Source organism: Gorilla gorilla, chromosome 15 (assembly GCF_029281585.2).
Source record: "Gorilla gorilla gorilla isolate KB3781 chromosome 15, NHGRI_mGorGor1-v2.1_pri, whole genome shotgun sequence".
NCBI classification, from domain to species: Eukaryota; Metazoa; Chordata; class Mammalia; order Primates; family Hominidae; genus Gorilla; species Gorilla gorilla.
Genome location: NC_073239.2, coordinates 31,486,614 through 31,508,521, shown reverse-complemented (window position 1 = coordinate 31,508,521; position 21,908 = coordinate 31,486,614). Strand labels below are relative to the sequence as shown.

The following is a 21,908-nucleotide window of genomic DNA, read 5'->3' as shown; positions in this document are numbered from 1 at the left end:
GGGATGGGGGCAAGGGGAGGGATAGCATTAGGAGAAATACCTAATGTAGATGACGGGTTGATGAGTGCAGCAAACCACCATGGCACATGTATACCTATGTAACAAACCTGCACGTTCTGCACATGTATCCCAGAACTTAAAGTATATTAAAAACAACAACAAGAAAAACAACAACAACAACAACAAAACACTGGTGAAGAATCCATACCAACAAGCCCCAAACAATAAAACATCTCTCTATTCAGAATGATTACTTTCAGTTTAATGTCAGCCTCCTATCCCTTGGAGATTGAGGAAAGTGGACTCACTTATTCTTGGCATATTTGAGAACCTGTTTTTAGCAATGTAGAAGTGCCACAGTAAATGACCAGACAGGGAAAGACCAGGCAGAGAAATTTGGGAAGGTATTTCATCGCCTACCAGCCAGTTCGTAAATGTTCATTTTAAATGATTTGTGGTAAGAGTATAGCACTAAGTTGGTTTCTTTCTGCTCCCAGCACACTCCTTCTGGGCAGTCTCCTTTTTTTAAACAAGTATGATGGTACACTGACAATGTAAATTAGTTTTAATATTTTAAGATTAACCTTACCTTGGCTCCTGAGGTCTTGGTGCATTCTCAAGGGAAAGGAAGGAAGGCAAGTAGGGCAGTAAGGGCAAGAGAATTATTAAACCCATCTCAAATCCCACTTTTCTCTTGATGAGGATGGTGACCTGTCTTAAAGCTATGGTCTTCTACCCACGGGTTCTACAAAGACCCTGAAATTATATGTAAAATACTGTGTGCATCGAATTGTTACAGAAAGACACTTTCCAACTCCCTCCCCATCATCTTTCTTTGCCAAGTCATTCTGCAACACTTGCTATTCATGGATAGCTGTTCTTACTCCTTCACACTTTCCCAAGCCTGGAAACCCTCATTTTATTCATCATCGGTGTATTTTCATTCTTGCTCCTGCAATCCATTCTGTTCTCAGTGGTCAGTGAACTCAAGAAAGAAAAATCTTGTACATTTATACATGGGATGGGGAGGGGACAAAAACAAAATCCCTCTTTGGTGGCTCCCCTTTGCACTTATAATAAAATCCAAAGTTCTACCCTGCAACCTAGTCTAGTGCCACCCCCTTCCTCCAGAGGTTTCTTCAGTTCTGCTTTCTCTCTATTCCACAGTGCTGTGCTCTTCTCTGATTCTGTTCTCACTGTCTGCAGTGCTCTCTTCTCTCTTTGCCTGGCCAAATTCAATCCATCCTGCAAGTTCAGCTTAAATTGGACACTCACAAAGGGAAATTATTGAATTACATCTTCTAAATGTATTTTTTTCTATTATGAATAGCATCTTCTAGAAAAGTTTCTTGGCTAGGTGCTGTGGCTCACGCTTGTAATCCCAGCACTTTAGGAGGCTGAAGCAAGAGGATGGCTTGAGCTCAGGAGTTCAAGACTAGCATAGGCAACGTAGAGAGACCTCATATCTACTAAATTATTTTTTTAAATTAGCCAGGCATAATGGTGCACACTTGTAGTCCCAGCTACTTGGGAGGCTAATGTAGGAGGATCACTTGAGCCCAGGAGATAGAGGCTGTAGTAAGCTTTGATCTTGCCATTGCATTTTATCCTGAGTGACACAGCGAGACCCTGTCTCCAAATTTTAAAAAAAATTTCTTATTATATTTTAAAACTATGTATTTATCTTTCTATTTATTCATATAATGTATATCTCACCTCATAGACTCAAGTTGCTGTGAAGACAGGTGCCTTTTTTCTCCTCACTAACTATTGTATTCCCATGCTTGCCTGAGTACCTGCCTGAAATATTGCACGGTCTTTAAAAGTATTTATCGATTCACCTACTGACTGACTGACTGACTGAATGAACATTATTGGCATTTAAATTAAGCAGAGTAGTTTTGTTAGAATAAAAAAAGAATGCTAAAATAAAATGAAGACATTAAAAATTATTGAGGCATGTATTTATTGGCAGAGAAAGATATCCTGGTGGCTGGGCACAGTGGCTCATGCCTGTAATCCCAGTACTTTGGGAGGCCGAGGCAGGCAGATCACTGGAGGTCAGGAGTTCAAGACCAGCCTGGCCAACACTGTGAAACTCTGTCTCTACTAAAAATACAAAAATTAGCTGGGTGTGGTGGCACATGCCTGTAATCCCAGCTACTTCGGAAGCTGAGGCAGGAGAATCGCTTGAACCCGGGAGGCGGGGGTTGCAGTGAGCCGAGATTGTGTCACTGCACTCCAGTCTGGGCAACAGAGTGAGACTCCATCTCGAAAAAAAAAAAAAAAAAAAAAGAAAAAGAAAAGAAAAGAAAGATACCCTGGTATATTTTTGATTGGGGAAAGAGACAATTTACAAAATATTGTGCATTGTTTTATCTTTTTTTTTGTTTTGTTTTGTTTTTTGAGACAGGTCTCACTCTGTTGCCTAGTCTGAAGTGCAGTGGCATGATCACAGCTTACTGTAACCTCCACCTCCTGGGCTCAAGTGATCCTCCCACCTCAGCCTACTGAGTAGCTGGGACTACAAGTGTGTGCCACCACGCCTGGCTAATTTTTGTATTTTTTGTAGGAATGGGGTTTCACCATGTTGGCCAGACTGGTCTCGAACTCCTGACCTCAAGAGATGCACCTTTCTTTGCCTCCCAAAGTGCTAAGATTATAGGCTTGTGCTACATGCCTGGCCTGGTGTTTTAATATTGTATATTAAAAAGAAAAATATTGGATACAAAGAATTCAAAATTTCATTTAGGTAGGAGGAATAAGTTCAGGGGATCTATTGTACAACATGATGAATATAGATAATAATATGTTGTATACTTATTAAAATTGCTGAAAATTACTTAGAGTAGATTTTAGATTTCTCATCACATATACAAAAGAAAAGTGTGTAAGGTAATAATAGATCTGTTAATTAGCTTGATTTAGCCATTCTACAATGTGTGCATATATCGAAACATCATGTGGCACACCATAAATATATACAATTTTTGAAAATTAAAAATAAAAATATTGGTCTACATGTATATGCCAAAATGTAAACAACAGTTCTTTGGGTGGCAGATTTTAAGTGGTTTCTATTTGTTTTATTTATTTGTGTTTTTTTCATATAATTGTTTTGTTTTAAAGTTATAGAAGCCATTGATTCCTTAAGTAATCTATTAATTCATTCAACAACTATTTGTTATCTACTTTGTGTCAAGCATTGTTCCAGAAACTGGATTTATGTGCTGATTATAAAATTCAAGTGCAAATCCTTTTGTGTACACCTTCTTTTTAACATTTCTTTCTAGTTAAGCACTTTAACAGTGTAGATGGTGTAAATGTTTTCTTTATTCCTTTGATAGCATTTATATACATTTTGTTTTACGCAGTTATAGATTTTTGAACATAATATGATCATACTACGCCTACCTTTCTGTGACTTCCTTTTTAGCAACTTAATATATCCAGGAAAAATTTTCATGCCACCACATTTACAGGTACCTCATTAAGAAGGAAAAAAGCTGCATGTTTCCATAATTATTTCATCAATTCTCTTATTCATGAGCACTTCGGTTGTTTCAAATTTATTCTCTGAGTTACATGCACACACACCCAACAATATGTTATTTTGTTATTTGGGTTTTTTTGTTCGTTTATTTGTTTTGTAGAGATGGAGTTTCACCATGTTGGTCAGATTGGTCTTGAACTCCTGACTTCGAGCTATCTGCCTGTCTTGGCTTCCCAAAGTACTGGGACTACAGGTGTGAGCCATCATGCCCAGCCCCCAACAATATATTATTTGTTTCATTAAAAGTAAGGTTAAAAAAAAGACAAGGAGCACTTAGCCATTCATGACACAAGGCAAATGTTATGCCAAAATGGCTTGTACGCTGCAAAAAAATTACAGTTAATGTCTGTGGACTAGACTTGAAAAGGTGAGTGTTGTGACCACTTTTCAACTTGAAATTTACTTTTTGTGTCTAGAAATTCTTTTTATTTTTTTTTTGCGACGGAGTCTTGTTCTGTCGCCCAGTCTGGAGTGCAGTGGCGGGATCTCAGCTCACTGCAAGCTCCGCCTCCCGGGTTCACGCCATTCTCCTGCCTCAGTCTCCTGAGTAGCTGGGACTACAGGCGCCCGCCATCACGCCCGGCTAATTTTTTGTATTTTTTAGTAGAGACGGGGTTTCACCGTGTTAGGCAGGATGGTTTCGATCTCCTGACCTCGTGATCCACCCGCCTCGGCCTCCCAAAGTGCTGGGATTACAGGCGTCAGCCACTGCACCCAGCCTGTGTCTAGAAATTCTTAAATTGGGTCAGTCTGAACATAAGGCCCAGCACTGTCAGTGGTAGGCAATATTTTATGAGCAGATTAAATTATTCACATTTTGACGCCATTGTAATTATTTTTAGGTAGATGAAAAGTGTTTAATTTTAGTCTTTTCCCAAAGGAAGAATACTTTCCTTCAATGAGTTATTGTATATTGGTGATGCTTGCTGGGAATCAAAATGTGGTGAGAAAAGAAATTTCTCAGAAAAACAAAATCTCTCAGAATCTTTTATACTGTAACAGAGGAAGGATGAAAGGGAAGGCCAAACTTGAATTACTTATGCAGATTTTATTTGGAAGTGATACCTACTTTATATGTTTGAAAAATGCTCATGCTTCTAATATTAATACCTATTGGATCAATAGATATATTACAGCATGTTAAATTATATATAAAATAAACAAGATAGTGTTAGTGCTTGCCTTCTACAGGCTTAGAGTCTATAATTCCAAAGGTTATCTATGAATTTCAGATCTGAAAATTAGAGATTCACCTATGCCTTTTTTTCTTTTACTTATTCTTAAGATTTTAAAGTAAAATTTACATAAAGTGGAATGCACCTATTAAGAATGCAGATTGGCTGGACGCAGTGGCGGATACCTGTAATCCCAGCACTTTGGGAGGCTGAGGTGGGAGGTTTGCTTGAGCCCAGGTGTTCGAGACTAGCCTATGCAACATAGGCAGATCCCACCTCCACAAACAATAAAAGAATTAGCTGGGTTTGGTGGTGCACATCTGTGGTCCCAGCTACTGGGAAGGCTGAGGTGAGAGGATCACTTGAACCCTGGAGGTTGAGGCTGCAGTGAGCAGTGATTGTGCCATTGCACTCCAGCCTGAGTGACAGAGTGAGACTTCATCTAAACAACAACAACAACAACAACAACAACAACAACAACAACGACAACAAAAAACAAGTGCATATCGATAAGCTTTGACAAATATATGAGCCTCTTTCATCCTTATCTCAACTGGGATATATTTCTATCACCCCAAAACTTCCCTCCTGCCCCTTTCCAGTCAACATTCTTCTTGTGCCCTAAGTCAATCATTCTTCTGCTTTCCCTCATCATAGATTACTTTTTACCTGTTCTTGGACTTCATATAAACAAAATTACATATGTTCTTTTGTATCTTTTCTTTTATTCAACATAATGTCCCTAAAATTTATTCACATTGTTCTGTGTATCAGAAGTTCATTCCTTTTTATTGATGGAATGCTATTTCATTATATGGTTATATTTCAGTTTGCTTATTCATTATCCTATTGATGGACATTTGGGTTGTTTCAGATTTTGGCTATTATGAATAAAGCTGCTTTGAACATTTTATACAAGTCTTTTTGTAAATACATGTTTTTGTTTCTCTTGGGTAAGTACCTGGGATTGGATTGCTGGGTCAAAGAACAGGAGCCTGTTTAACTTCAGAAGACACTGGCAGCTTTCATTTCTTCTTTGGTGTAACGTGATATTCATTTTTTAGTTTTTCTGAAGTACTTTAGGGTCCTCAGAGGAATGAATCTATTAAAGCAAGAATGATTATTAATTAAAGTTTGTGACAAATAAAGTATGCAATTTTTGTGTCAGGGATTTCAGCTCTGCAAAGAGTTGTCTCAATTACCTAAAATCAAACTTAATTACCTAAAATCAAACTTAATAATTACCATGGCGTTCCAAAAGCCTTAAAGGTCAATGTACTTCATATAAAATCTTGAATAATCTTTTAAAAAGAAAATTACGTCAGGATCCAGCCAGGAAAAAAAGTTGTTATTTTAAAAAGAGAAAATTTAACATAAATAATTGTTAACTAGTTATACAATTATTAGCTAGGTAACTGAAAAGGAAAGAGAGAATAGCAAAGTGTAATATAAGTAGCAATTACAGAAGCATCTACCTTTCCCTCAGGGTGGAGGAAAAGGGAAGAGATTGAAATTCTTAACATTTAGTCGTGTAGGTCTAAAACTCAGACTGTATGGGCGTTGCTTGGCACATGTTGATGTTTTGAGGTGGGGGTCAGGTGCCTATAGGCCTGCCCAGCCTACTACCTGTTTTTTTTGTATAACCTGGGAGTTAAGGATGGTTTTTATATTTTTAAAACATTGATTAAAAAATAAAAGAATAAGGGTGTTAGTTTCCTAGGGCCACCTGTAACAAAGTACCACAAATTACATGACTTAAAACAACAGAAATTTACTCTCTTACAGTTCTGGGAACTAGAAATCCAAAATAGAGTTAGCAACAAGGCGATGATTTCCTGGAGATTCTAGATAGAATCCTTCTTTGACTTTTTCTAGTTTCTGGAGGTGGCAATCAGTCCTTGGCTTGTGGCTACATTGCTCCAATCTTGGCTTCCATTCACAAAACGGACTCCTCTCTGTGTCCATGTCTTTGCATGACATTTTTCTCTTATAAGGGCACCATTTGGTTGGGTATGAAGGCTCATGCCTGTAATTGCAGCACTTTCGGAGGTGGAGGAAGAAGGATCACTTGAGCCCAGGAATTCAAGACTGGCCTGGGCAACATAGCAAGACCTCATTTCTAAAAAAAAAAAGTAAAAAGGATACCAGTCATATTGGATTAGGGCCACCCTAATGACTTCACCTTAATTTGATTATCTGCAGAGATCTCATTTCCAAATAAGGTCACAATCACAGATATAGGAGGTTAGAAGTAAAACATATCTTCTTGAGAGCACAATTCCGCTTATAATGATGACAATATTTTGTGACACATGAAATTCATATAAGATTAAAATTCCAGTGTCCAAAAATAAAGTTATACTTGCCATGCATATTCATTTAAATATTATCTACACCTGTTGCTACAACAGCAGAGTTGAGTAGTTGCTATACGAATGAATGGACTGCAAAACTTGAAATATTTTCTATGTGGTCCTTTATAGCAAAAGCTTGCTGAGACCCATTCAATGTGACTGGTTTTGCAAGGATTGGAAAACATGCAAATTGGATTCAGCTGCGGCTACTGGAAGGCCTTGATACTCTCAGATGAAGAAGACCTATTATTGTGTGATGCCCAGGCGGACATGGAACAGAGAAGTCCACAAGAAGCAAATGAGAAGGAGGAAGTTCCTTTATTCTCCTTCTGTCTTTTAGTTTCCCTATGTTGGTGGAGCTTAAGAGGGAAAGCCTAAGTTGGGAAAATAGAAGTGTGGTTTGTGAAGTCTCAGTTCCAGAAACATAAGGCAGAGAGAAGAGTAGCTTTGGAATTGGTATGTAATAACTTAATAATTTGTACATACACACACATGCACATCCAGCAAGGAAAAAATATGCATAGCTACTATAATCCTCATTTCCATAACAACTCGAGGTCATAGTTTATATTATTCTTCTAGAAGTAGTTTATGTAAAATAAACATATTTATATAGGTATAAAATTAAAATTACACACACATATATATAAGTATATATATATATAAAACCAAACAATCATTTTGAGATGACTGTAGATTTACCCGCAGTTCTAAGAAATAATATAGAGAAATCCCACATATCCTTACTTACTTTCCTCCAATGCTAATACCTTACAGAACTTTAGTACAATATTACAAGTAAGATATTGACGTTGATACAGTCAAGATGGAGAGAATTTTCATCACGAAAATTCTTGTAGCATTCTTTTATAGTATTCTTCCTTCTTTCTCACACATTCCCAACCTCATTCTTAGCCTCGGGAAATCACCAACCTGTTCTCCATTTCTATTATTTTGTCATTTCAAGAATGTTATATAAATGGGCTCATACAGTACCTAACCTTTTGGGATTGGCTTTTTGGGCTCACCATAATTCTCCGGACATTCATTCAAGTTGTTGTGTGTATCAATAGTTCACTCCTTTTACTTGCTGAGCAGTATTGCATGTATGGATATACCAGATTTTGTATAACTGTTCACTCATGGAAGGACATCAGGGCTGTACGCAATTTTAGGCTATTACAAATAAAGTAGCTAAAAAAATCCATGTATAGGTTTTTTTATGGATGGAAGTTTTTTACCACCCCCTTCCCGCCCCCCGCAACTAAAAGTTGGTCTATTTTGGGTTCTCCATTCTGTTCTTGGGTTGGATGACAGCTGCATATTTAGTTTTATAGGAAGCTGCCAAAATAATCTCCAGAGTGTCTGTAGCATTTTACATTCCCACCAGCAATGTATGAGTGATCCAGTTTCTACACATTTTTGTCTGTATTTGGTGTTGTCACAATTTTTTATTTTAGCCAGTCTAATAGGTGTGTAATGATATCTCATTGTAGTTTTAATTTACATTTCCCTGCCAGTTAATGATGTGAAATGTCCTATAATGTACTTATTTGCCACCTGTATATCCTCTTCACTAGTATGTCTGTTTATGTCTTTTGCTCATTTTCTAATTGGGTTTTTCCTTGTTAAGTTTTTAGAATAGTTTATGTATTATAGATACCAGTCCTTTGCCAGATACATTTTTGCAAATATTTTCTCTTAGTCTGAAGCTTGTCTCTTCATCCTTTCAACAGAACCTTTTACAGAGCAAAAGTGTGAATTTTTTTTTTTTTTTTTGAGATGGAGTCTCACTCTGTCGCCCAGGTTGGAGTGCAGTGGCGTGACCTCGGCTCACTGCAAGCTCCGCCTCCTGGGTTCACATCATTCTCCTGCCTCAGCCTCCAGAGTAGTTGGGACTATAGGCGTCCACTACCATGCCCGGCTAATTTTTTGTAAAAAGTATGAAATTTTGATGAAATCCAATTTATCAATCTTTTCTTTTATGGCATGATTTTGGTGTCAAATCTAAAAATTCTTTAGTCTTAGATTCTGAAGAGTTTCTCTTATTACTTTTTTCTAAAAGTTTTATAGTTTTAAAATTTCACTTAAATCTTTAATCCTTTTTTTTTTTTTTTTTTTTGGGACAGCGCCTTGCCCTGCCATCCAGGCTGGGGTGCAGCCTTGACTTCCTACATTCAAGCCATCCTCCCACCTCAGCCTCCTAAGTAGCTGGTACCACAGGCACATGCCATAATGCCTGGCTAATCTTTTGTACTTTTTTTTAGAGATGAGGTTTCACCATGTTGCTCAGGCTAATACTTTTTGGGTTAATTTTAATTTGATGTTGAAGCTTAGGGCCACATTAATCTTTTTGGCTTACGGATGTCCAATTGTTTCAGCACCATTGTTGAAAAGTTATCGTTCCTCCATTGAATTGTTTTTGCACCTTTGTGAAAAAGTAACTGCACATATTTGTATGGGTCTATTTTGGGTTCTCCATTCTGTTCCATCAATTTGTGTGTCTATTTTATCACCATATAGCCTTGAATACTGTAGCTATATAATTTGAAATCAAGTAGAGTAATTCTTCTTGCTTTATTCTTTATCAAAATGGTTGTAGCTATTCTAGTTCCTTTGCCTTTCCATATATATTTTACAATAATCTTGTCTACATCTACAAATTCTCTTGCTGGAATTTTGATAGAAATTACATTTGACCTGTATATTGAGAAGGCTGTGAGTTAGGTTAGCAATTTGCAGAATCAATTTCCCTGTAACCATCTCCATTGTTTATTTGCATATATTCATATTCATTGACACACAAGCCAGTGTGTGCCTGTGTGTGCATGCATGTGTGTATGTAAAGAAAAAAGGGGGAGGGAGGAACTTCTTCCTTCTCCTGATTTGGTGTCATATGAGGTATAAGCAGCTCAGTGAGGGTTTGGGGCACAGGTGAAAAATCTACCAAATAAAATCTTTATATACAACCATTAAGATGTGACCAATTTGGTTGAGGTATTTTGATGCAGCCCATTTAAAACACAGTATCACTGTTGTATTGCCAACTTATATTAGTAACGAATATCCCTGTGTCATTTCTAACCCCCATTCAAATCATGGAGGATGTTCATATTCAGTTGTGTTTATTTTTGTATTGGCCCACATTTTTGTCCTATGTATAAAGTTTAAAAGTAATTTTTAAAAAATTTGAATAGGCAATGGATATATTCAAAATTTAAAAAATGTAATACATCATGTAATACAATCACAGAAACATCAAAACAATATATGAAGAAGCAAACCTTATATTCTTATAGCCACACTATCCATATCCATTTAATTCTACCCCACCCCCAACAGGTAACCACTTTTTAATTTGTTTATCATTCCAGGGAATAACCTGCATATATGTTTACATATACACTTAGAGTATTTACTTCAAAACACTATCATTAAAAATGTAAATAAATTTTGACTTTTTATTACTTTGTCTGACAGCAAATATGGTCTATGATCTCAGTTTGTTCCATTTCTAAAAAACACAATTTGTAATAATGTATCTTGAGAGTGAATGCCCTCATTTGTAAAATTTTTGTTAAAACTTAAATCTTGGCAAGTTTTCCCCTCACTTTCTTACCTTTTATGTAACAATATTATTAGATAAATCTGTTTAATTTTAAGGCCTGAAGATTCTTTATAAATCATGTAATCTTACTCATGACATTTTGAGATCAGGAGAAGAGAAGGAGTGTGTTCAGGACCACAGGGTCAATTTGTGGCAGAGCTGCGAGTGGAACAGGGGCCCAGTCCAGAGCTGCCCTCTGCCCACACTCCTGAATACACCCATTGCTGTGAGATGACTCAGATTTATTGTTACCATGGCTGAAATCCATTGGAAAAATGTTTCTGCCGTTCATCTCAATCCTCTGCTAGTCATGTGGTTTATCCTTTATAAATGAGGATTTCTTCTTTTTTGCTGACAGTTTCATGATTTTAGTTGTTTCTGCTCTCTTAACATTTGCCCAGTTCAATGATTAATCCTCTGATCTGAGCCCACTTAGACTGGAGTAATATCTTGCCAATGAGAATGAGCAAGTGAATAATTGAAATTTTTATTAAGGATGAAATATCTTTACTATATTATATTTATTATATATGATAGTTTCAACTTTCTGAGTCTCTCTTGTCAAATGCATTCTTTCTCATTATCTCCTTTATAAAATGTTTAATTTAAATGGTCAGTCTTCTGTTCTTATGCAGGAGAATGTCAGCCTGATCCTCAACCAATTAATACCACGTTTCAAGTTGGGTTTGACTTTTACTAATGTAGTAGTCTGACCCCTAGTGGTTATAAGAAACATCTGCAAGGCTTGTAAGCAAATTTTGACTGGATTTTCTGAAAAGTGAATATCGGACAATGAATTTCTCCTTGAAAATAAATAAAATAAAAATGAGAGAAGAATTTTGAGTCCATAGAAAAAATAATAGGGAAGTTCAGGTAAAATCAGGTTTCTATAAAAATAATTTCAAATCGGTATTTTTACTGATTTTTTAGTATTATGTGATCAGGCTGGACTTACATAACACACTTATGGTGAACATAACACACTTATGTTCCAGGAATTCATTCTATGTTATTTATTCGAAACAAAGCTTGTTTGCCCCCAAAATTAATGTTTTGTCATTGTCCCAGCATGCCCTTTCTAGTCTGCGTAGAATTGGGATCAAACTTAGAGCTGGATGACATTTTTGTGGTCTGAAGATCAGAGAGCCAGAAAGGATTGGCCACAAAGTGAAGTCACAAAGTGAAATTATCAGTAAATCTAAGCAAACGCTCTTTCATGAGGCCCTGAGGTCCAGGAGGGCCTGAGTCACATCAGGAGAGTACAGCCTGCCCTTGATTTTTGGGAGCTGGGAGGCAAAGTCGTGCTGCAGGGGAGAAGGAGGAGGGTCTCAAGAGTGCAGATCCAGAAAGGAACAAACTGTAACAACTATAAATGCAGTATGTGCTTACTGTAAAAATGTCCAAACAGAAGGATATGAAGTAAAAGGTAAAAATTCCTCCTTTTTTTCCAGCCTGAGTTCCGCCAAAACCATAGCCCAGAACTATGTACTTAGACATGCAACCACCAGACATTTTTTGTGTGCACGCATGTGCACACGCGCACACACACACACACACACAGTCTTATTTCACATGGGTTCATGTTATACATATTGTTCTATAAATTGATTTCTTCACTTAATAAAATATCTTAGACATCTTTTCAAGTCAGTATATTCTTATTGTCTGCCTATCTACTGTTCTGATATAAGAATGTGGGCTAATTTATTAACTATCCTTAAGTAATTTACATGTAGATGTTTTTAAAAATTTTCTGCTACTGTAAACGGTGTTTTAATAAACATCCTAGGGCTTGTAACTACAGACTTATACAAGTATATGTGTATATATATATATACGTGTATATACACATATATATGTGTATATATATATATGGAGTAAATGCCATTAAAATAAAATTTTAGGTCAAAGCTTATGCATAATTACAATCTTGACAGTTAATAAAAGCATATTTTTGAAATTGATATTGTCCCATCTCCCTTTCTTCACTTATTCCTTGTTCTTGGTGCCCCTTCCCAGGCCCTGATGGCTTTATATTTCTCTTTCCCTTAGTCAGCCCTGCCCTTTGTCCTTTATGCACATCTAACCTTTTCTTGTGTGAAAAGAATGAAGTCTTCCCCTGTGAATTTCCTCCACTCCCTTTGCTCTGTGTAGATGTGCTGACACTTTTTTCTCTCCCTCTCTCTTTATGCCTCTCAGACAGCTGAGGAAGAAGCACCCTTCTAGCCTCCACCTGTTCACTTTTGCCACATCCCTTCTTATACTTTCTGAGCCCTTCTCCCATCAGGTATCCCTTAATGCTTCTTTAATCTCTCCTTTTTTACTTCCAGTTTCTACCTGGTTATAAAATGGTATCCTCTATCCTTTAAGCCATGTTTTCCATAGCCTCTCTTCTAAACACTAGTTTTAGGAGGTACTCAGTGGAAAAAAGAATCATTTCGTCAAATAAATTTGAGTCATTCATATACTATTAACTTCCTTTTGAATATTTAGAACTCACAGTAGCTTGTTAAAGGTGCTGAGAAGTTCTGCAGTAATGAAAAGACATCTGCTTACCTTTGCTTACTCTGTATATCCCTAAATTATTTTACTGTAAAACCTACCCTTTCCCTTTTTAATCTTCTGTAATGTTTTTTAATATCTATAGATACCTTTTGGGAAATTTTTCTTGTCTCTGCAACTCTGCCAAATTCTAAAGCTAAGGTTTTTTCTTCTATTTTTTAAATTAAAAAAATTTTAAATGGATAATCATACATATTTATGGGGTACGTAGTGATATGACAATACAAACAATGTGTAATGATAAGATTGGAGTAATTAGCATATCCATCATTTCAAATATTTATCATTTCTTTGTGTTAGGAGCATTCAATATCCTCCTTGTAGCTATTTGAACCTTTATATTGTTATTAACTATAGTTACCTACAGTGCTATAGAATTTTAGAACTTAGTCCTCCTATCTAGGTATAATTTCGTATCCTTTAACAAATCTCTCCCTACCTCCCATCCCTTTTCCCCTACACTTCTTAGCCTCTAGTATCCTCTGTTCTACTTTTTACCTCTATGAGGTTAACTTTTTTTAGCTTCCACATATGAATGAGAACATGTGGTGTTTAACTTTTTGTTCCTGGCTTATTTCACTTGACATAATGTCCTCCAGTTCCATCCATGAAATGTCATATATGTACATGATATGGTTTGGCCATGTTCCCATTCAAATCTCAATTTTAATTGTATCACCCAGAATTCTCATGTGTTTTGGGAGGGACCCAGGGTGAGGTACTGAATCATGGGGGCTGGTCTTTCCTGTGCTGTTCTTGTGGTGGTGAATAAGTCTCATGAAATCTGATAGGTTTATCAGGGGTTTCCACTTTTGCTTCCTCCTTATTCTCTCTTGCTGCGCCGCCATTAAGAAGTGCCTTTTGCCTCCTGCCATGATTCTGAGGCCTCCCCAGCCATGTGGAACTGTAAGTCCAATTCAACCTCTTTTTCTAATGGCTGATAGTATTCCACTGTGTGTATATACCACATCTTCTTTATCCAGCCATCTGTTGTTAGACCCTAGGTTGATTCCATATCTTGTCTATTGTGAATAGTTCTGTAATAAAAATGAGAGTGAAGAGGTCTCTTTGTTACACTGATTTTCTTTCCTTTGGATAAATGCCCCGGTAGTGGGATTGCTGGATTATGTGGTAGCCCTATTTGCAGTTTTTTGAGGAACCACTTACTGTCTTCTGTAGTAGCTTTGCTAGTATAAGTCCTACTAAACACATATAAGTTTTCCGTTTCTCTGCATCCTTGCCAGCATTCATTAGTTTTTATTTTTTGATAATAGGGGCTGAGATCATACCTCTTGTGTTTTTGATTTGCATTTCTCTGTTGATTAGTGATGTTGAACATTTTTTTCATATACTTGTTGGCCATTTGTGTGTCTTTTAAGTTGTTTAAGGTCTAGAGTATATAATTTATCTCTGCACTTTAAAAAAAAAACTGCTTATTCTTAGACAACCCATTGCAACATGGTCTCTACCCTGACCATTCTACTGAAGTCCGCTGAACCTATTTGATTCTGGGTTCCCGGTTGCTAAATTGGGGCCTTTCTCTCAGTCCTCCTGTTGAATTTCTTGCTAAGGAAACAAATGTTTTTTGTTACCAGAGTTTTTGATTTAATTGCAAAAAAAATTAGTAATTGATACACATAGGTCTTGAAACTTCTTCCGTTTCCTCGCTTCTGAACCCAGGAACTCTCCAAGAGCACCAGTTCATTTTGAAATTCTCTTCTTACGGCAGACAGGGATTCAGGCAGTCCAGGAAAGTCTGCTAGTTAAGAGACACTTGAGCAGTTCCTCTCAACTAGCAGAGTTCCTCTTAACTTATAAAGAAATTGCCACTACTTCTCCTGTGTGCCCTTTTTTCACACAGGAGTAGTGGCAATTTCTTTGTAAGTTGACCATTGTCTAAATAGTTCTCCTAAAAAGAAGATGCGGAACTCACATACCAGTTCAAGAATCTTTCATCTGACTGGAAGGTAAAGCTGAAAATCCAGACACTGTGTGGAGTAATGGCAGTGGGTAATTACCCAAATATTTATATTTTCAACATTTAAAAAATTTTTTCTACAGCTATTGTTGGGAGCAACAGTTGAGTCATTTGTTCATGTTGACTAGGTTTTATTTGTAGAATAACTTACATTATTTTCGAGTTGGCATGTTGTCATCATTTCCTATTCTGTTTCCAGGGTCGGTTCTGCCTTCCTAAAAATGTTTCTGACACTTCTATGTTTGTTCAAATGAATTTTTTCATCACAACAATTGATTACAGAAGTCAGGATATGCCAGACCTTGACTGCCTATTCATGAGAGAGAGAAGTTATAGGGCCAGATGATGTCAGTTATCAGATGTTAGAGCCAGCCTGGTAAGACATGAGTTGGGAGAGAATTGAAGATCAGAGGAGTCCCATATGAAAGGTGAAACCAGAGTAAATGCAGAAAAGAAAACTGTAAACATTGATGGTCATGTATGGAGGTGCAATGCCTAGATTCACATTCGATAAAACTGTCCCTGGCCCAGTCCCTCAGATGGAAGATGAGCAGCTCCTGACCCCTGGATAGGATTAAAATTGTTTTGCAAATTTTAATAATTTCATAAACTTCTCTGAGATGACAATCCTCATTTTTGAATCTTCTGTGTTTTTTTGAAGCCCTATGCCTGGAGCATGGTGCTGACTTCTGATGGGCAGGCGTCTTTCTCTTCATTTTACATCCACAAATAAGTTAAGTGCCCTTTGGTGCAAAATCATGACAGAGTTGGGAATCTAGTAGGTTCCTGAGACCTCTGGGTTGGGTACTCACCATTCAAATGTAGTGGTTGGGAAACACTGCTTCCTAATGCTGTATGTGCAGAAGTTATTTTCTGAAAAAGAAATTTGAGGCTGTGCTAAGAAGGAGACACATAAATTCAATTTCTCTTTTCTCCTCAGTCCCTCCACCTTCCCTATACCAGTTGCAATCCTATTACCAATTGTCTGGTGGTAGGGGGCATCCAACACTAAGAAAAAATGTCATTAAAGAAAATAGTAGCCTTTAAAGGGCTTTTTAGTGATTTTCAATGGGTTTAACTGTTATCCTCAGGCTTTTGGACGACGTTATCTATTCCTATTGAAAATAGATTGCACTTTTTGTTTTTAAGCTGAACGTGCCTAGTGCAAGGAAACTACTAAGATCAGTCTTGATATACCAAATTGAGGACATTATTGTAAAATTCATACTTACAGGGCAATTTGGATACTTATAAGGACCAAAGGAAGGTATAGGAAAAGGAAAAGGAAAAAAAAAAAGAGGAAGTAAATGAGACCTGAGAAAAAGAAAAGGCTCTATGAGATCATGATGAACAGAACAATGGCTCATTATTACATATGGAAAAGAGTGACCTTGCTGAGACTCTGAGAGGCCACCTATGCCGTAAGATGCCCTCCACCACCAATGAGCTCTAGGTGCTCAAGGAAGATAAACATAACTGCATAAGTCTCATGAGGGGTGGGAAAAAACAAACAGAAAAACCCCACTATTGTCTGGGTTCAAAACAGCTTTACTCTGAGATAATCTTATAAAATTGGACAGGAAAAGGGAAAGCATTTTTCTACTAACTGGAGAGAATGATAAGCCACACACATCCCAGGGCTAACAGTCAATGATCCCAAATGAGCACCTGTAGGGGGACAGAGGCCCGAGACCAGCATCACTGGAGGATCCCAGACCTGAGCTGTAAGGAGTTGCTTTCATGGTGTTTGGTGAACTCTTCCCTTACTAATCCCTCCCTTGGAGACTGAAAAAGTGATTTTTATAAGAGGTCCAATCCTGATGAGGATTAGGGGCCATTTAAATGGTACATGTGGGTACTTCTGGAACTTTTTCATCTATTTGGAGAGAGAAGGCCCTATATAAAAAGGCTGAGACCTTTTGCTCCTCAGTTGAGAATTTAAAACACTGAGATTGAAGTAATTCTTATACACATAACTCTGCTATATTCCCCACATACGTAGCCTGAATCCTAAGCATACTACAGATGATTTTGCTGCACACTAAAGTGTGGTAATCATTAGCTAGGGTTGATCAAGCCCAACTTGATGATCTCTGAGCATTGCTTTCTCACTTGTTACTTTTCAAGAATTGTTAAAAGAACCTGCTCACCTCTTATTTATGGAAGCAGGGGCCATTAGAATAGGGAGCTTAGAGATCATCTAGTCCAATAACGTTAGTTTACAGGCGACACTACCAAGGTTCATAGAACTCAATGACCTACTCCAAGTTTGTATGTTAGAGTGGAAGACAGAAAAGAATAGGTTCAAGTGGAAGTAATGGTGCATTCCCAGCATGTGATAAGAATAGTAATTAGTCTTGGCTCTACCTACTAGGTGGATCTTGAGCCACTGATTTTTCTATTATTTTGTCCTACCACTGAACCTCAATCTCTCTTTAAAATAATTTCAATATTTATTTTAGATTCAAGGGGTATATGTGCAGGATTGTTACCTGGGTATATTGTGTGATGCTGAGGTTTGGGGTGTGAGTGATTCCGTCAATCAAATGGTGAGCATACAATAGTTATTCAACCCTTTTCTGCCTCCTTCCCTCCCCTTTAGCAGCCTCCAGTTTCTTTTGTTGCCATCTTTATGTCCACGAATACCCAATGTTTAGCTCCTACTTATAAGTGAAAACATGTGGGATTTGGTTTTCTAGTCTTGTGATAATTCACTTAGGATAATGGCTTTCAGCTGCATTCATGTCACTGCAGAGGACATGATTTCACTCTTTTTTATGGCTGCATGGTATTCTGTGATGTATGTGTGCCACCTTTTCTTTATCCAGTCCACCACTGATGGATACCTAGGTTGATTTCATATCCTTGCTATTGTGAATAGTACTGCAATGAACATCCAAGTGTATGTAACTTTATGGTAGAATGACTTATTTTATTTTGAATATATACCCAGTAATTGGGTTGCTGGGTTAAATGGCAGTTCTTCTTTAAATTCTTTGAGAAGTCTTCAAACTGTGGCTGAACAAATTTACATTCCTACCAGCAGTGTTTAAGTGTTCCCTTTTTCCCAGCAACTTTACCAGCACCTGTTATTTTTTGACCTTTTAGTAATAGCCATTCTGACTAGTGTGAGATGATATCTCACTGTGGTTTTGATTTGCATTTCTCTGATTATTAGTGATGTTGAATACTTTCCATGTTTGTTGGCTAATATGTATGTCTTCTTTTGAGAAGTGTCTGTGCATACCTTTGCCCATTTTTAAAAATGGGGTTATTTGACTTTTTCTTGTTCAATTGTTTAAGTTCCTCTCTCATTCTGTAGGTTTTCTTTTACCCTGTTGATAGTTTCTTTTGCTGTTCAAAAGCTTTTTAGTTTAATTAGGTCCCACTTACTAAATTTTGCTTTCAAAGACTTAGTCATAAATTATTTCCCAAGGCCAATGTTCAGAAAGGTGTTTCCTAGGTTTTTTTTTTTTCTGGGATTCTTATAGTTTGAGGTCTTACATTTAAATCTTTAATACATCTTGAGTTAATTTTTGTATCTGGTGAAAGACGAGTGTCTAATTTCATTTTTCTGCGTATGGTTAACAACCTATCTCAGCACCATTTATGGAATAGGGTGTCCTTTCTGCATCTTTGTGAAAGATCAGATGGTCGTGAGTGTGTGACTTTATTTCTGGGCTTTCTAGTTTGTTTTATTGGTCTATGTGTCTGCTGTTTTTTTTTTTTGTTTTTTGTTTTTTTTTTTAACCAGCACCATGCTGTTTTGATTACTGTAGCCTTATAGTATAGTTTAAATTTGGACAATGTGATGCCTCTGGCTTTGTTCTTTTTGCTTAGGATTTCTTTGGTTATTTAGGCTCTTTTTTTGTTAACTTCTTTCTTTATTAGACTTTCTTAAATAGAGAAATGAGCAGCTATGTGAATATTCAGGTGTATGCTAGTGACTGATGATGTGTATCATTGGCTTGGGCTTTAATCATTTCTCCTTCCTGATAATTCTAAGTACATTAGTTACTTTTTCTCATAGGTGCTGGAGAGGTATGTTGTGACTAGAGAAAATAGCGTAGGAATCGGAGTCGGTGGTCCTTAGTTTAAGTCCTATTTAGCAATCTGCAAATATAATGAGCCGCTGCTGCTGTTGTTTTTGTTATTGTTAATAATATCTAAATGAATGACCTTGAGAGACTTACATCTCTAAATTTTAATTCCTTATTGTTAAAATTTAAAAATTCCTGCTCTTGGATTTACTGTAAGAATCCATGGAAAAATGTTAATGAAATGCATAGAAAAGTTAAAAGCACTATATAAGTTATTCTATTATTATCACTTTAATATTACTAAAAGTAACAAATATGCTACTGAAACTCTTTTTAAGAATAAATCATTGGTTTTATGATGCTTTTTCCAAGAAGGATTTGTGGTGGCTTCAAACAACAAAATAAAATAAAAATAGAGAAATATCAGTACCAAGGAAAAAAGAAGAATATAAAAGTTGGCAGAGTGCAACTTTGTTCATAGAACAGTAAATAGAGACACATGTAGGCATTACTTCCATTATACTCTTCAAATCTTTTTTCAAATGGCTGCCACTCCTGAGGAGAGACGTCTGTTCTATAGTACTGTTTAAACTTGTTTTTTAGGTGCTTAAATGAGGGATACTTTATTGTAATTGGGGTGAACTCTACTGTACACCCAGGCTGAGGAGTCTCTTGGCTTTCGTTTGTCTTTCATTACCTTTTTGTCTCTAGTTGGAAGGATAGTGCTGCATGACATTTTAATGAACATATAACCAAAGTCAGATTTTTAAAAGTCTTCAAGTAATCAGAAAAATACATGAGAAATATCTGTTAAAAAATCTGCTAGGGGATACACAGTGAGAAGCATATAAAAACAACCTTGTGAATATGTACATTAATTAGAGGTTAGTAAAACGTAACCAGGGTTGGGGGTGGTTCACACTGAGATCACTTCTTCAAAAAGGACATTTTTCACTGCAGTGAGGGCTGATTAAAAATGGATGAAACAATAATACATTGTCTTTAACACAAGATAACTAGGCTGAATCTCTAGGATATATACACACAGCTCATCGATGCTCAGCTTTCATTCTGCTGGCTAAAAGAAATGAAAATAGACAGTGTGAAGTTTAGACAGAGTAAAGATAATAATTGGAGTTTGAAATGAGGTAGAGTTGACAGTGAGAGCTATTTTGAACATGAAGTGAGTTGACTGAGTACTAGGTGAAGAGATAAGAGGGGGAAGGAAGGAAAAATTAGAGGAAGGGCCCATGATTAAGGGTGGATTAAATGAAGAAAGAGGTTCCATGTCTTTACTTAGGATGGGGACAGACATATAGGACCTTTTACTCTACTTACCTCCTGGTTTTGACAGTCTGTGGTTAAATATTTGGGGCGTGGGCTTTTGGGTTATGTATTATGATACGGAAGTGGAGAATCTCCCGTGAGCCTTAGAGTGGGGCCAGCAATCATCCTGATAATTAATGAGATCAGATGATGGATTTGGATACTATCTGCAGGCTTTTAACCCTGACAGAAGAGAGGGGAAAAGCTAGATACTGGAAGAAGATGGGAAGAAAGAAAAGCGTAAGAGTAGGAGGAGAGAGTGCATCACCTGATATGGCTCTGTGCTGTAGGCAGGGACTCTCAAACTCTGAGCAAGTGGTTCAGAAGGTCTGTGGGGGCCTGAGAATTTGCATTTCTAACAAGTTCTCAGATGATGTTGATGCAGCTGGCTTGGGGACTACACTTTGAGATCCAGTGTAAGAGTTTATGGGAAGAGACTAGGAAAGATGTTTACCACTTTCTGGTATCGACTCTAATTTTTTTTCAGTTTGTCGACCAAATTAAAAGTGATTTTTAGATCATTATTCAAGGCTTTAAACTACAAGTTGAGAGCCTTTGAAAACAAACAGGAAGGATTAGACATCATTACACATGCACACTGAGAGCCTGAGCAATAAGGGTGAATGACTGGGCTGCTCTACTGTCAGGCTGTGCATACTATTAAGTGAGATTGTGGATGGCCATAGTGCAAGTGACTTCTAACATTGTCCTAATCGAATGGTGTATGTGGGGAAGAAAAAAGCATATTCTTTTGTAAAAAGCCTCAATCTCCTGCCAAAATTTTAAGCACCATCTTCTCCTCTTTCCGGTATAGCAATAGAATTTTTTATGAATACTTTCAGCTTTCAACAAGAAATAGAAATCCTTACTAACAGCAGATTAATAAAAAGATGTTTATTTTCAGCTCATAACAAGAAATCTATAAGTAGGTGGCTGCTGGGGTTGGTTCAGGGGTTTAGTGAAGTCAGAATTGCTTTCTTTACAATTCTCTTGACCTTTTCCTATGGTTAATACCCATGTTGTTTATGGCCTAGCATATGGGCTCTCCTGGAAAATGTTCCATGTGCACTAGAGAAGAATATTCTGCTTTTATTGAGTGAGTGTTCTATAGATGTCTGTTAGTTCTATATGTCTCTAGCTGGCAGCTAGGTAGAGAAGAATTTTGGTCTCAGCTGCACATGCCTGCAGTAGAGCTTCCATCATATTGATCTGGGGCCTGGGGGAAGTGATGGTATGTGAGCAAATTCATGGCTCAATTGCCCCAGGCTCTTGATGTCCTTAGTGAGATTTAGTAGATTTTCTGGACTAAATGA

General features: G+C 37.1%; 1 long non-coding RNA gene across 4 annotated transcripts in view; it reads right to left on the bottom strand.

The window, feature by feature from the left end:
- Window positions 1–16,561, bottom strand: part of LOC109023193 (uncharacterized) — a 60,440-nt gene extending 43,879 nt beyond the window's left edge. For all 4 annotated transcript variants that reach the window (XR_008671314.2, XR_002002566.3, XR_008671313.2 and 1 more), the window contains exons 1-3: window positions 16,462–16,561; window positions 16,042–16,102; window positions 5,690–5,830 (exon numbers count right to left, since the gene is read on the bottom strand). This is a non-coding gene — a long non-coding RNA (uncharacterized lncRNA). The remainder of the gene's footprint in view (window positions 1–5,689; window positions 5,831–16,041; window positions 16,103–16,461) is intronic.
- Between the last annotated feature and the right edge of the window lie 5,347 nt (window positions 16,562–21,908).